The 15,632-nt window shown below is 38.1% G+C and overlaps 1 protein-coding gene across 1 annotated transcript in view; it reads right to left on the bottom strand.

The window, feature by feature from the left end:
* Positions 1-15,632, bottom strand: part of GUCY1A2 (guanylate cyclase 1 soluble subunit alpha 2) — a 485,319-nt gene that overhangs the window by 15,704 nt on the left and 453,983 nt on the right. The window lies entirely within an intron of this gene.

The raw sequence follows: 15,632 nt of genomic DNA, 5'->3' as shown, positions 1-15,632 counted from the left end.
ACAAAAGGTTAAAGAAACTGCATAGTAAATGTTTTTATTCAAATATGCAAGATTCACCCTTTCTGTTTTAAAAATCTGCCTAAAGTCTGGAACATTCTCTCAAAGTTTTTTAGACTCTTAGTAAGCTTTAAATCCTATGTGTCATTCATGTAAATCAAGTTTTTAGCTTTGTAGAACAGTCATAACTCAATGTATCTGTGATATCTGGTTACTATTTTCTAGCAATGCATATTTTGTAAACTTACCAGCTTTATTTGTCAAACAGATTGACTCTTCCAGTCATAAAGACAATTTTCTAGTACACTAATATTGGAGATTTATTCTTGTCCAATTCTAGGAAAGGTTCAGTTTAATAGCCATACATAGAAAAGTGTCCTAGCATTTCAATTTTTAAATTTATTTATTTATTTATTTGACTGCATTTAGTGGGTCTTGGTTGCAGCACACAGGATCTTTACTGCGTCCTGCAGGATATTTCCTTGCGGTATGTGGACTCTCTAGTTGTGACATTCGGACTGCAAAGGAAATGGGCTCAATAGTTGCAGCTCCAGGGTTATTTGCTCCAGGGCATGTGGGATCTTAGTTTCTCAACAAGGGATCAAATCCGCATCCCTTGCATTGTAGGCAGATTCATAACCACTGGACCACTAGGAAAGTCCCCAGCAATTCAATTTAATTCAACAACTCTTATGGGTTACTAATTCAGTTCAGTTCAGTTCAATTCAGTCACTTAGTCGTGTCCGACTCTTTGTGACCCCATGAATCGCAGCACGCCAGGCCCACTGTCCATCACCAACTAATTATTGCCCTAGAAAAGTATCCTAGACACTGTTGTGAATATAACGATAGCCATAACACAACAACCTAAGAAGCTTAAAGTTTTGTCACCAGAGAAAGACACAGAGAAGAAAAGAAACAGAAAGTAAAAACTGAATAAGCAAAGAAAAGTCACAGTAATATAAAAGTAATATAACACAAGAGACTAGGGACTTCCCTGGTGGCTCAGTGGTTAAGGAACCAGCTTCCAATGCAGAAAACACAGGTTTGGTCCCTAATTGGGAAACCAAGATTCGGCATGCTGTCAGGAAACTAAACCTGCATGCCACAACTTCTGAGCCTGCGTGCCTCAACTAGAGCGCCTGCTCACTGCAAATACTGAGCCCAGGCACTCTGAAGCCCATACCACAATGAGAGAGAAGCCCAGGCACTCTGAAGCCCATACCATAATGAGAGAGAAGCCCATGTGCTGCAACGAAGAGCCTTCTACAATGGAAGATCCTGCATGCCACAAAGATCCTCAGTGCCTCAACTAAGATTTAACACAGCCTATATATATATTACACACACACACACACACACACACACACACACACACACATATGGGCTTCCTTTGTAGCTTGGGTGGTAAAGAATCTACCTGCAGTGCAGGAGACACCAGTTCAATCCCTGGGTTGGGAAGAGCCCCTGGAAAAGGGAATGGCAACCCACTCCAGTATTCTTGCCTGGAGAATTCCATGGACAGAGGAGGCTTGTGGGTTACAGTCCCCTGGGGTCACAAAGAGTCAGACTTGAATGAGTAACTAACACACACACACACACACACACACACACATACACACCCCAATTACAACCCAGGGATTGAACCCAGGTCTCCCACATTGCAGGCAGATGCTTTAACCTCTGAGCCACCAGGGAAGCCCAATTAATTAATTAAAAATGACCAAAAGGCTAGATGCCATAAAAAAGGTTAATCCGCAAAGGTGTTGAAGTTCAGAGAGGGTTTACAGTGGGAGGGCTATTAAACTTTCATGAATGAAATGGTATTTAAAAATAGGCAGAACTTCAACAAATGAACGTGGGGAGCAAAATAATCAAAGATTTAGATACAAGAAAATTATGATCAGGATCAACATGTTCCAATTGTTGGATTTTATTTTAGAATGAGGTAAGAGTGAGAATTAAAGCTGAAGCAGTAGGTTTAGACAAACTTCGAAGTCTGAAACTAAAACTTTAGACTTTATTTGGAGGCACAATAGAGCTAAACCTATTACCTTTTCCCTAAAAACAACTCATTTTCCTAATACAGGTAAATGTTAACAGGAGATTGAAGTTATGCAGGATATGAGATAGATTGAGAAGAAAGGAAACATTGTGACAGAGGAAAGGCAAAGTCAAAAAAGTACTTAGTGCAATGAGAACAAGCAATGTTTGAAAAATGTACGCTCATTACACAACAATAATAATTTTTATACTAAAGAGGGAAAAACCATGTCTTCTCAAATGTTCTTATGGATAAAAATATTATTTGAAAATAATAGTTGGCAGTATTAAGAATTCTTAAAATATGAGTAACCTAAATTCACTTTCATGAATGACAGTTGAAGTATTTTGTCTTGAAAAAGTATTTTTTAATATTTTATTCTTATTTGTTCAATTTATTTATTTAATTTTTGTTTCATATAAAAATATATATATAGGGTATAGTTGACTTACAATGATACATTAATTTTGGGTATATAACAAAGTGGTTCTTTTTCAGATTCTTTTCCCACATAGGTTATAATAGACTATTGAGTAAAATTCTCTGTGCTATAAGTAGATCCTTGTTGATTATCTATTTTATACATGTGGTATATATATGTTAATCTTAAACTCCTAATTTACCAGTCTGCCTCATCATTCTCCTTTGGTAACCATAAGATTGTTTTTGAAGTCTCTGATTCTGTTTCTATTTTGTAGATAAATTCATTTGTATTTTTTTAGAGTCCACATAGAAGTGATATCATATGATATTTGCCTGTCTTTGCCAAACTTCATTTTGTGATAATCTATAGGTTCACCCATGTTGCTGTAATTAGGAATATTTCATTCTTTTGTATGGCTCAGTAACATGCATTGCATATATACCACAATTTTTTTTATCCATTCATCTGTCATCTTGGCTATTATAAACCGTGCTGCAGTGTACATTGTGGTGCTTGTATCTTTTGAATTATGGTCTTCTCCAGATATATGCCCAGGGGTAAGGCAGTGTTGGCATTGGAAGTAGAATCCAGACCTGTTAATTCCTAATCAAGCTTAGTCCTACAATAAATAATAAAACTACACTAAGATATTTTTTCTTAAATAGTGTTATTACAGTATAATTGACATACAGCACTGTTTAAGTTTAAGGTGAACAGCTGAAATCACTTACACCATAAAATAGCTACCACAATAAGTTTAGTGAACATCTTATGCATGCATGCTCAGTTGCTTCAGTTGTGTTCGACTCTTTGCAACCCTATGGACTGTATCCCACCAGGCTTCTCTATCCATGGGATTCTCCAGGCAAGAATACTGGAGTAGCTTGCCATGCCCTCCTCCAGGGGATTTTCTGGACCCAGGGATCAAACCTGCAGCTCCTGCATTGCAGGTGGATTCTTTATCATGAGCCACTGGGGATGCCCAGTGAACATATCATAAACATACAAAATTAGAGAAAGAAAAATCCCTTTGATGAGAACTGAGTATGAGAACTGAGGGTCTACTCTTAATAACTTTCAAATATAACATACAGCCCTGTTAATTACATTTTTCGTGTTGTATCTTACATCCTCAGTACTTATTTATTTTATAACTCTTAGTTTGTCCATTTTGACTACATAATTGCCAACATTCACTGGATCATCAAAAAAGTAAGAGAGTTCCAGAAAAACATCTATTTCTGCTTTATTGACTATGCCAAAGCCTTTGACTGTGTGAATCACAATAAACTGTGGAAAATTCTGAAAGAGATGGGACTACCAGACCATCTTATCTCTCTCTTGAGAAATCTGTATGCAGGTCAAGAAGCAACAGTTAGAACTGGACACAGAACAATGGACTGGTTCCAAACAGGAAAAGGAGTATGCCAAGGCTGTATATTGTCACCCTGCTTGTTTAACTTCTATGCAGAGTACGTCATGAGAAATGCTGGGCTGGAAGAAGCATAAGCTGGAATCAAGATTGCCGGGAGAAATATCAATAACCTCAGATATGTAGATGACACCACCCTTATGGCAGAAAGTGAAGAGGAACTAAAAAGCCTCTTGAGGAAAGTGAAAGAGGAGAGTGAAGAAGTTGGCTTAAAGCTCAACATTCAGAAAATGAAGATCATGGCATCTGGTCCCATAACTTCATGGGCAATAGATGGGGAAACAGTGTCAGACTTTATTTTTTTGGGTTCCAAAATCACTGCAGATGGTGGTTTCAGCCATGAAATTAAAAGATGCTTACTCCTCAGAAGGAAAGTTATGACCAACCTAGACAGCGTATTAGAAAGCAAAGACATTACTTTGTCAACAAAGGTCTGCCTAGTCAAGGCTATGGTTTTTCCAGTGGTCATGTATGGATGTGAGAGTTGGACTGTGAAGAAAGCTGAGTGCCGAAGAATTGATGCTTTTGAACTGTGGTGTTGGAGAAGACTCTTGAGAGTCCCTTGGACTGCAAGGAGATCCAACCAGTCCATCTTAAATGATATCAGTGCTGGGTGTTCATTGGAAGGACTGATGGTGAAGCTGAAACTCCAATACTTTAGCCACCTCATGCGAAGAGTTGACTCATTTGAAAAGACCCTGATGCTGGGAGGGATTGGGGGCAGGAGGAGAAGGGGACGACAGAGGATGAGATGGCTGGATGGCATCACTGACTTGATGGACATGAGTTTGGTAAACTCTGGGAGTTGGTGATGGACAGGGAGGGCTGGTGTGCTGCGATTCATGGGGTCGCAAAGAGTCAGACACGACTGAGCGACTGAACTTGACTGACTGATACCATTTTTGTTCCATCCGACCCCTTCTGGAAACCACAAATCTGATCTCTTTTTCTATGTTTAGTTTTGAAGTATGGTAGACCTACAATGTACTATTTTGGCTTCTGCTACACACAGTAGTGATTTGATATTGTATGCAATTCAAAATAATCACATGATAAGCCTAGTTACCATATATCATCATATAAAGATATTACATAATTATTGAAATATTGCCTACACTGTACATTTGATAATCATAACTCATTTATTCTATAGTGAGAACTTTGTGTCTCTTAATCTTCTTCAACTATTCCTCCTGCCTCCAACATCTTCCTCTCTGGTAACCATCTGTTTGTTCACAGTATCCATAATGCTGTTTTTGTTTGTTATGTTTGGCCACTTGTTTTGTTTTTTTAGATTCCACACAAAAGTGAAAGTATGCAGTATTTTCCTTTCATTGTCTGATTTATTTCACTTAGCATGATACCTTCTAGAGCCATCCATGTTGTCCCAAATGACAGGATTTCATTATTTTTTATAACCAATATTCCATTGTATGCATATACCATATCTTCTTTATCCCTTCATCTATCGATTGACACTTAGTTTGCTTTCATATTTTTTGTCATTGTTATAAAGCTGCAAAGAAATAGAAGTGTATATCTTTTCTTATTAGTGTTTTTGTTTTCTTTGGATAAACATCCAGGAGTGGAATTTATGGGTCACATGATAGTTCTACTTTTAATTTCTTTTTCAGTTGTAAAGTAGGATAATTGCTTTGCAATATTGTGATGGTTTTTGCCATACATCATCATGAATCAGCCACAGGTATACATGTGTTCCTTCCCTCTTGTATCCCCCCTCCTATCTCCTTCTCCTACCCACCTCTATAGGTTGTGACAGAGCACCAGCTTTGGGTTCCCTGTGTCATGCAGCAAACTCCCACTGGCGGCCTGTTTTACATATGGTAATTTGTGTGTTTCAATGCTATTCTCTCATATCATCTCACCCTCTCCTTCCTCCACTGTATCTAAAAGTCTGTTCTTTATTTCTGTGTCACCTTTTCTGCCCTGCATGTGGGATCATCAGTACTATAATTCTAGATTCCATGTGTATGCATTAATATATGATATTAATATATGATACATATTACTATATGATATCATAATTAGTATATTTGCCTTTCTCTTTCTGACTTATTTTGCTTTGTATTATAGGCTCTAGATTCATTCACCTCATTAGAACTGACTCAAATGCATTCCTCTTTAAAGCTGAGTAATAGTCCATTGTGTCTGTGTATCAGAACTGCCTCATACATTCATCTGTTGATGGACATCTATGTTGCTTCCATGTCCTAGCTATTGTAAATAGTGTTCCAATGAACATTGGGGTACGTATATCTTTTCAACTATGGTTTCCTCAGGCTCTATGCCCAGTAGTGGGGTTGCTGGGTCATAGAGAGTTTTGTTTCTTCTTCTTTTATTTTTAAAATTTTACTTTACAATACTGTATTGGTTTTGCCATACATCAACATGAATCTGCCACGGGTGTACACGTGTTCCCAATCCTGAACGCTCCTCCCACCTCCCTCCCCATACCATCGCTCTGGGTCATCCCAGTGCACCAGCCCCAAGCATCCTGTATCCTGCATTGAACTTAGACTAGCAATTCATTTCTTATATGATATTATACATGTTTCAATACCATTCTTCCAAATCATCCCACCCTCCCCCTCTCTCACAGAGTCCAAAAACTGTTCTATACATCTGTGTCTCTTTTACTGTCTCACATACAGGGTTATTGTTACCATCTTTCTAAATTCCATACATAGTTTTATTCCTAGTTTTTAAAGGAATATTCATACTGTTCTTCATAGTGGCTGCATCAATTTGCATTCCACCAACAGTGTAAGAGGGTTCCCTTTCACCACACTCTCTCCAGGATTTATTGTCTGTTCATTTTAAAATGATGGTCATTCTGACTGGTGTGAGGTGATACCTCATTGTAGTTTTGATTTGAATTTCTCTAATAGAGAGTGATGTTGAGAATCTTTTCATTTGTTTACTAGCCATCTTCATGTCTTTGGAGAAATATCTGTTTAGGTCTTCTGCACCCTTTTTGATTGTGTTGTTTATTTTTCTTGTATTGAGATGCATGAGCTACTTGTATACTTTGGAGTTAATTCTATGTTTGTTGTTTCATTTGCTATTATTTTCTCCCATTCTGAGGATTGATTTCACCTTTCTCATAGTTACCTTTGTGTGAAAAACCTTTTTATTAGGTCCTTTTGTTTTTATTTCCATTACTCTAGGAGTTGGGTCATACAGTCTCTTGCTGTGATTTATGTCAGAGAGTGTTCTGCCTAGGTTTTATAGTTTCTGGTCTTACATTTAGGTCTTTAATCCATTTTGTATTTATTTTTGTGTATGGCATTAGGACATGTTCTAATTCCATTCTTATTACACTTAGCTCACCAGTTTTCCCAGCACCACTTGTTGAAGAGACTGTCTTTTCTCTTTTGTATATTTTTGCCTCCTTTGTAAAAGATAAGGTGTCCATAGCTGCATGGATTTGTCTCTGGATTTTCTATCTTGTGCTATTGGCCTATATTTATGTTTTTTGCCAGTATGATACTGTCTTGATAACTGTAGCTTTGTAGTATAGCCTGAAGTCAGGATGGTTGATTGGAAAAGTCAGTTTTCATTCCAGTCCCAAAGGAGGGCAATGCCAAAGAATATTCAAACTATCATATAATTGCACTCACTTCACATGCTTATAAGGTTGTGCTCAAAATTCTTTAAGTTAGACTTCAACATATGTTAAATAGTATGCCTATATTCACTGTGATTTTTGTTATATGCATTAAACACACAATGTTTTAGCATTACAAACACAAAAGATGTTTTTTTGTTTAACATGAAGACCAAGGCATTCTAATTCTGATTCACTTAGCCACTACTGTATCCTGCTCCATTGTACATCTCCTGATATGATGAGATGTTTATACATCACTGGTTAGAAGGTAACTTGGTTTGAACTGAAGAAGGGGTCTCTCACAGTCATTGAAAACAGGCATTCTGAAAAGTCTGTAAGTAGATCAATCGTAAAATATGAGAAAAGAAAAATGCTTAAAAGTTAAGGAAACTTTATATAAAAGTAATTAAACAGTCTTTCTACATTGGTAGTTTGCACTTAGCAAGGAAATACAATTGATTCTGCTCAGTCAAATAATTTGTCTATGCATACCATTTCAAAATTTGCTGAAAATGTCCTTAATAGAAGTAATTATTTCAGTTTCATAGATCAGCAACATGATGTTATAGACAATTGCTTGTAAAATGTGGATTATTTAAAAATTTGAATCAACGGGAATAAAGATGAGTGAAAACATAGCATCATTCAGAGAGAAATGAGAACATCAAACATGAAAAATTCCATAAAAATTTCTTTTTGTCTAGAAATGAAACTAGAAATAAAGCGCTCTAGGTGAAAAAGAAATGGTCCTTGAGCATTACTGCAGGCAACAAGATGACTCATACTAAGTCTAAAAAATTAATACTATGATATAAAATTTAGTTTTGATTTCAAAATCTTTATTCCCATGTCAAAATGAATATTGAAGTAAACAACATCTAATCATTCCAATTCTAGTGACCTAGAGGAAACTCAATTATTTATATCACATGAAATGTAAGTAGCTTAAACTTATGTAATATTATATGATCATGGTCATGTTCATAGGAACATACTTTGTAATAATCAAAAATTAAAAAGAACCTAAGTGTTCATCAATACAGGAATAGACGACTAAAAATTGAAACATAGCACAGTCATACCCTGGAAAGTTGAAGCATGATTAAAATGATGAACTAGAGCTATATATGTCTCAGCAAGGATGGATGCTAAAACATGAAATTTTTAAAAAGGTCAAATAAAGGTTTATACAGACGTATCATGTATGTAAATTAAAATAAATAAAATTCTATTGTTTATGGATACACATGAGAAAGTCAATGTATAAGACACTAGACTTTAAAAGACACCAAATTCATTAGGGTATTTGTCACAAAGAAAGGAAGGAAAAATTTCAATGGAAATGTCTTTATTTTTGTTAAATAAGATTTGAAACAAATATAAATTCTCAAACCAGTGGTGAAATCATAGTATTATGTTATTCATTTTAAACTTAACACCTTAAAAATATTTATAAAAGTGTTATTTTCATTAACTACTTAGACATTTCAGGCAAAATATATTTGGAGTGAATTATTCAAAAAATTATTTCAATTTATCATAATATGCAAAATATATACCCTCTCAAAGTTTATGATAATTATATAATGTTTCTAAAAATAAATAACTTTTCTGAATGAGGGAAGGGGATAAAGATAATAGTCTTGATCTTGTCCTACTTAAGAGTAAGACATAGAGTTCACCGTCTCCCTCAGAAGCATTGAAAATACATCTACAAGTGGAATAATTCACACAGAACAGCTACTGATAGTCAGCAGAAGACTTCACAACATCCAGGAAAAGAAGAAAACCTCCACATAACTGGATAGGACAAAAGGAATCAGAACAGAGCTTGCACCCTAAGGATAGAGCTGTGAAGAAGGAAAGATCCCTGCACCCTGGGAAGTCTTCCCACTAATGGGGAGATCAGCCCAAATGGAAGGGGAGCTTCACAGCCTATCAGGAGAGAGCAGCGACAGGTTTACCGAAAGAAAAATGGAGAGTACCCTGCACAGAGATTCAGCACTTCTGCCGTTCAGTTCCCAACCTGAGACATTCTTCTGTCAGTACAGGTGGGGACTAAGTGCTGAAGCTCAGGATCTGGAGGTCAGATCCAGGGAAAGTACTAGGGTTAGATGTGTAGAAACAGTTTGAAGAGGTCAGGTTGTGGAAACTGAGGGTATGATCTGAAGGAGCCTGGGCCTGCCAGAGAGGCAAGTCACCATTATTTTTAAAAAGGCTCACAAAGAGACGGGCAGCGCCACCATTATTTAAAAAAAAAAAAAAAAGGCTCACAAAGAGACAAGCAGGACCACTATATGTGCTTTTTTCCCTGTTCACACTCCCAGGCAACAAGGCACCACATACAGGGGCTCTAGGGGCAGGTGTGAGTCACTACTGCCATCTTAGGCTCCAGAGGCAAGCACTGGCTGCCTCTATCAGACTTGTGAGTAGATGCCATGTCCTGCCCTCATTGTCCCAGGAGAGTCCATAGCTTCTGCTACTAGAAAATCCATGTGCAGGTGCCAGGACCTGTCCCAGCTGCCCCTGGATGGTATGGATAGATTTCACAACTAAAAAAATTTGCAAACAGGCACCAGAGCTTCCTCCCATAGTCCCAGGATTATGTAGCTAGCTCTTGCCACTAGGAAATCCATGAGCAGGAGCCAGGACTTGGCCCCACTGTCTAGGGAAGGACTGCTGTACCTTAACACTGCATATCAAGGAGATAATGGCCAGCACATGCTGAGGAAAGAGGCAGCAAGCATCCAAACTAAAAGCAGCCCCTTGATTCTGAGAAATGCCAAAATAAAAACTTCTGAATAACCATCCATAAAAATAACTGGAACTAACCAAAAAGATATTTTGCATTAAAAAACCAAGAAGCCACAATGCAATGAAAGGAGGAATACTTTGATGACACGATCAAATCTCATATGCACTGGGTGAGTGACTCATGAACTGGAAAAAAAAATCACAGAGGTTCTCCCATAAAAATGAGAGTTCTGAGCCCCACATCAGGCTCCCTGGAGTGTGGCAGCAAGAAGAATAATCTCCAAAACATTTGGCTTTGAAGGCCAGTAGAATTAGAGGACAGGAGCTCCACAGGACTGGGAGAAACAAAGACTCTACACTTGGAGGGCAAAAATAAGGTTTCACATACACTGGAATCTGGCAAAAAACAGTAACTCCATAGGGGCCAGGGCTGTATCTTCATATAAAAATTGGAGGGTATCCTGGAGAGGTGGGGGTTGGCTGTGGCTAACTGGGAGTGGGGGCTGTGAGGGGACAAAGACACTGGTGAAGGAAGTCCCAGAGAATAGTGATCACTGTGCTAGCACAAAGACCCAGCCCTAGCCAGCAACCTGCAGGCTTCAGTACAAACAACCAGCAGGATAGGAATATAGACCTGCTTATCAGCAGACAGGGTGCTTGAAGCCATATGGAGCTCACAGCCGCCTTTAAACATGTCCATTGATGTGGCCTTGCCCACTAGATGAACCAATGAGTGAGCAGGCAGCAGTCCCTTCCAACATGAAGCCAAAACAAGTCTCAGAACCAACCTCACCCACCAGAGGGCAGATACAAGAAGCAAGAAGGACTATGGCCCATCAGCCAGAAAAAAAGGAGAATACAAAAAAAGTTAGAGAAAATGAGATAGGAAAGAAAGAATTTGCAGACAAAGGGACAAGATGAAAACCCATAAGAATAACTAAGTGAAGAGGAAATAGGAAATCTGGGAAAGAATTTGGGCTAATGAGAGTAAAAATGGTCTAAGATCTCAGAAAATGAATTGAGGCACAGATTGAAAAGTTGCAAGGGTATTTAACAAAGGATAGAAGATTAAAGAACAAACAAACAGATGAAGAATATAATAGTGAAATGAAAAATATACTAGAAGAAAGCAATAGCAGAATAACTGAGACAGAAGAATAAATAAGTGAGCTGGAAGACAGAATGGTTGAAATCACTGCCATGGAACAGAATAAAGAAAAAAGAATGAAAAGAAATGAGGACAGTGTCAGAGATCTCTGGGACACCATTAAACACACCAATATTCACATTATAAGGCTCTTAGAAGGAGAAGAGAGAAAAGGTCAGAGAAAATATTTGAGGAGATTATAGTTGAAAACTTCCCTAACATGGGAAAGGGAAAAATCACTCAAGTCCAAGAAGTATAGAGAATTCTATACAAGGAAAATCCAAGGAGGAACATGCCAAGACACATGTTAACCAAACTGGTAAAAATTGTAAACAAAATAATAATAATAAAAACAACAAGAGTGACGGGTAACACACAGAGAAGGCATGAAGTGCTCCAGGAGCCTCAGTATTTCCTGAGTCATTGTCTGGGTTGTAGAGGAGGTTCTGTGAGTGTGAACTGCCCTGATCTGCACCTGCATGGCCATGGAAGGGACCAAGAAGCACCCAGAGTGCCATTGCTTCTAGGCCCAGATCCCATCCACGATTTTGTGGAAACGCCCACCCCCATTCCAGGCCTTCCACAACCTCCACAGTAACAGCCACAGCCACTTCATATGATTTAAGAGACCTGCACTCCTATACCATATGGAGGAGAAAGCCAAAACTGAGTCCTGTCAATGTCACTGTGGGTACAGGATGCTAGTGCAAGGCCATGGGTGCAGTTCTTTGGGAGGTATGTGGAATAAGTGTAGGGTACTGCAGTGGGAGAGGTGAAGCTTTTTGATACTGGGGTAAGTAAAATTTCTCTTTTCAAAAGATGGAGTGGTTCACATTGACAGCTGAGTGGACCTTTCCTGCTACCCACCCAACAGAATTCTCCACCTTTCCTAGGGACAGAACCCTATTTCTGTACTAGGGCAGGAATTCCTTGATATCAGAAAAGGAAGCCCTTCCCCCAGTTTCAGGGACCAGCAAACCTATTCCCTTTTGCTAGGAATTGGGAATTAGTTTGGGATAAGCATGGAATCCCTTCTGGCCAATGACAGGTACAGGGATGTATTCTGTCTCAGGATAAAAAGCATCATTAGGAAAATTTTTGGCTTTCCTTGTCCTTTCTTGTTTGGGGGGTATTTTTGTGAGGATATGATGCCTGAGCTCTATCAACCATCTTTTTATCATGATGAAAGTCCACAGAAATAAAAAGCCAATTCTCTGAGGATGAAGTTCTGGAAAAAAAAACCCTGGTTTGTGAAGCATCATTGAGCAGCTGAGCACCTTAAACAGTATACATTGAACAGTGAGCACCTACTTCTGGGCTTTTTGTGTGTGAGAGAGAGAAAAAGCAAACCCCCATATACGTAAATCACAGAGCCAGACATGAAAGTCTAGGACATTAAAGAACAGCTGCATATATGGGAGGATTAGAAAGTGACAATGTATGCCCAGAGAAAGGCTCAGGAAAGACCTGAGGAGATTTAAGCTTATGCTTCAACTGACTCTCAGCAACCAAAAAACAACAACAAACAATAAGAGAAAACAGAAAACCTTGGGGAAGGTTAAGAATCTGATTTCCAGATTTAACGTATTATTAGACTCAAATATCTAGTGATTAACAACAAATTACAACTCACACAAAGTTACAGAAAAAAACTGCCCATTTAAAGAAAAAAAAATCAACAATAGATCAACTTTGTCCCTGAAAAATACCTAATGGCAACTCTACTAGACAAAGACTATAAAACAACTGTCTTAAAAATACTCAAAAAAAAAAAAAAAAAAAGGAAAGATATGGAGAAAGTAAAGCAAACAATGCATAAACAAAACATAAATATGAAAAAAGGGAAAACCTAAAGATAACTTAAAAGAAATTCTGGAACTGAAAATTAAAATAACTGAAATGAAAAATTCACTAGAGGGATTCAAGTACCGATTTAAGCAGCCAAAGAGTCAATGAACTTGAAGATAGGGCAATGGAAAATTTCAAATTTGAAGAACAAGAAAAAAAAAAAAAAAGGATTGAAGAAAAGCTGAGTCCTTGAAAGCCAAGAGACAGAGAAGGGGCAGAGAGGATATCTGAAGTAATAATGACTGAAAGCTTTCCAAATTTGGTGTCAAGACATGAATATACACATTCAAGAAACTCAATGACTTCCAAGTAAGATAAACTCAAAGAGATCCACACTGAGACACATTATAATCAAGTTTTCAAAAGGCAGAGGCAAAGAGAGAGTCTTTAAAAACAGCAGGAGAAAAACAAAGAATTCCCTGCCAGTCCAGTGGTTGGGACTCTGTACTTTCACTGCCAAGGGTGTGGGTTTGGTCCCTGGTCAGGGAGGTAGGATCCTGCTGACATGACAACCACTCATCCTCCCAAGAAACATACAAGAAAACAAAGAAACACATGACCCCACTATAAGCTATCTATAAGAGACCCACTTGAAATCCAAAGACATAATGACTCTTTGAGACCCCTTGGACTACAGCCTGCCATGCTCATCTGTCCATGGAATTTTGCAGGCAAGAACGTTGGAGTGGGTTGCCATTCCCTTCTCCAGGGGATCTTCCAAACCCAGAGATTGAAACGAGGTCTTCTGCATTGCAGGCAGGTTCTTTACTTTGCGAGCCATCAGGGAATCCCTAACCAGGTTGAAAGTAACCAAAAGAAATCAGGAGTGACTGCACTAATATCAGATGAAATAGACTTTAAATCAGAAAAGGTTATGAGAGACAAAGGACATTAAATATTAACAAAAGGTTTGATTTAGCAAGAAGATATAATAATTATAACATACATGTACCTAATGACAGACTATTAATATTTATAAAACAAACACTGACAGGATTAAAAGGAGAAATAAACAGTTCTAAAATCATAACTGGAGATGTCAATACTCCACTCACAATAATGATAGAACAAGACAAAAGGTAAGTAAGGAAACAGAGGACCTAACACAATAAACCAGCTAGAGTTAATAGACATATGGAACACCACCCTACAACAACAGCATATACATTCTTTTCAACTATATATGTATCATTTTCCAGGATGGACTATAAGTTAGGCATAACATTAAATCTCAATAATTTTTTCTTTTTACTTTACAGCCGTCCATGTGGGATCTTGGCCCCCTGACCAGAAGTTGGGTCCTTTCCCACTGCAGTGGAAACATGGCATCTTGACCACAGGACTACAAGAGAAGTCTCTGCTGCTGCTGCTGCTGCTAAGTCGTTTGAGTCGTGTCCGACTCTGTACGACCACAGAGACGGCAGCCCCCCAGGCTCCCCCATCACTTGGATTCTCCAGGCAAGAACACTGGAGTGGGTTGCCACTTCCTTCTCCGATGCATGAAAGTGAAAAGTTAAAGTGAAGTTGCTCAGTCGTGTCTGACTCCTAGCGACCCCATGGACTGCAGGTTACCAGGCTCCTCTGTCCATGTGATTTGCCAGGCAGAGAACTGGAGTGGGTTGCCATTGTCTTCTCCAAGAGAAGTCTCTAAATAGATTTAAAACTATAGATATCATATGAAGTATCTTTCCTGATCCATGGAATAAAGTCAGAAAGTAATAACAAAAGGAAAATTATAAAATTCACAATATTGTAGAAATTGAACAACACTTTTTAAAAAAACTTATAGATCAGAGAAGAAAACACAAGGGAGATTATAGAATACTTAGAGACAAATGTAAATGAAAACACAACATACTAAAATTTTGTGGATGCAGTGAATGTAGTACTAAGAGAAAATATTACAGCAGATTATTTACACATTAAAAAAAAATTCAAATCAACAACCTAAGTTTACAACTTCAGGAACTAGAAAAAGGACAAACTAAACCCAAAGCTAGCAGAAGGAAGTAAATAATACAGATTATGGCAAAGATAAACAAAATAGATAACAGGAAAATGATGGAGAAATCATTGAAACCAAAAGTTGGTTCTTAGAGAAGACCAAGGATATTGACAAAACTTTAATTAGGTGAACTAAGAGAAAAAGAGAGAAGACTCAAATTACTAAAATCAGAAACGAGGGAGTTCCCTCCAATCCAATGGTTAGGACTTCATGCTTTCACTGCAAGGGGCACAGGTTTGATCCCTGGATGGGGAACTAGGATCCTATAGACTATCAGTTTAGTTCAGTCGCTCAGTCATGTCAGACTCTTTGCGACCCCATGAATCACTATAGACTATAAGGGGTGGCAA

The sequence above is a fragment of the Ovis aries genome, chromosome 15 (genome assembly GCF_016772045.2).
Source record: "Ovis aries strain OAR_USU_Benz2616 breed Rambouillet chromosome 15, ARS-UI_Ramb_v3.0, whole genome shotgun sequence".
Taxonomy (NCBI): Eukaryota; Metazoa; Chordata; class Mammalia; order Artiodactyla; family Bovidae; genus Ovis; species Ovis aries.
This window is presented reverse-complemented; position numbering and strand designations above follow the sequence as displayed.